This window comes from Solanum pennellii, chromosome 4, assembly GCF_001406875.1.
Source record: "Solanum pennellii chromosome 4, SPENNV200".
NCBI classification, from domain to species: domain Eukaryota; kingdom Viridiplantae; phylum Streptophyta; class Magnoliopsida; order Solanales; family Solanaceae; genus Solanum; species Solanum pennellii.
The window spans coordinates 44322199-44323990 of NC_028640.1; positions in this window are offsets into that span (position 1 = coordinate 44322199).

Below are 1792 nucleotides of genomic sequence, written 5' to 3' on the forward strand. Positions count from 1 at the left end.
AAAAAAAAAAAAAATTTACCCTCTCCTCCCGGGCATTCTCCGCTCCCAACCACTACTCCACCCAACTTCCACCAACCTACCTCTAATTTTTTTTTATTGAGTGAATGTGAGAATAAGTGATCTAATATGAATCAAATGGGTACCCATATTAAACCCATTTTTACCATATTTGAAGAGACTTATTAAATAGCTTGAAGCCCATATTTGATCAATTATAATATGAGCGATCCAAGTCATTATATATGATCAAAATGGGCTCATTTTATTAATATGGACTGAAATTGTCACCCCTGAACCACACTGTCCGTCACTTTTTTGGATTTTAAAAATAATTAGAACCCTGAAAAGTTTAGTCCATCGCTTTTCTGGGTATTAAAAAAATTAAAACCCAAAAGCGACGAACTAAACAGCGTTGCCCGTCGCTTTTTTTACAATTTTTTGACAACAAATTCTATCAGCTGCTGCCCACCTCTAAATTCAATCCAATTCAATTTTATACTATTTTGCACAATCAAATACACATAATTATATAAACAATCTACACAACATAAAACTAGAAGCTTAAATAACATTCAAAAGCATCTAAAGCAAAATTTAAAGACTTATAAAGTCTTTCAAAATTCGTTTCAAATAAATCATAAATGTCTAGAGATTTTATCTAGGGAGTGGGGTCTAATAATCATCCCCATCACTCTCGTCGTCAGTGTCATCGGGAGCCGAAGTAGTAGGTCGACAAGCAAGGTTATCACTTTTTATTTGCTGAATGGTCGCAATCATGCTTTCTTGTTCAGCTACTCTTCTCCGCTCCGACTCTGCAAGTGTAGGTGTAAATTTAGCTATTTGATCTGACATAACAGCAATCTAAACACCGTCAAATGTCTCCACTTGAATTGACGGTCCAATTCCTTCTAAGTTGATTGGAGTACGTCTTACATCGTGTCGAGAGCCTAGACCTTAGACTCTAACCTTCTGTGTCCCCCCTCCCNAATCTAGATTCTCAGCAACGTACTCCTGAAACTCATTTTGCATATTAAATATAAAAATTGACATCAATATATATACATATCGTAAGTATATTCACTATTACATATATTATTCATATTAAATAACTTACAAAAGTTCATTCGCCTCTTTCCTCCGTCCACACATCTAGATCCCACTCATTTTCTTTGGTCCTGACATGAGTCTTCTTGAAAACCTCCGGTGTAATAGGAGTGCATCTCAATGTTTTTTCCTATAAATAAAAAACTGGAATTTATAACAAGTAATTTACCTAGTGTGATATATAGCCATGAAACTATTAGCTACAATATAAAATTCAACATAAATTGTTCACTTTTAATGACAAAAATTATATTTTGTGCTTAAATACATGAGTTACATACTTTTAATGATGAAACATAAATATTTATAGAAAAATTTTGTCCACTACAATTTTCCATCAAAAAATAAATTGACGCCATTAGTACCCATTAATTCAAAGCTTTCTGTGACAAATTATTTTGTCAATTATGATGTTCTCAATTAGTGACAGTCATTTTAATCATAAATTTAATTAAATTTTGGATATGGAAAACTTTTGTCGCTAAAAATATAGTAATACATTAGTGACAAACTATTTTTATCCTAAAATTAGATAAGTTTTTAATACAAAATTATTTTATCACAGAAAATATATTGATACATTAAAAACATACAACTTCTTTCCTAAAATTAGTTAAATTTTAATACCAAGTTTATACATATATACATATATATATATATATATATATATATATATATATATATATAT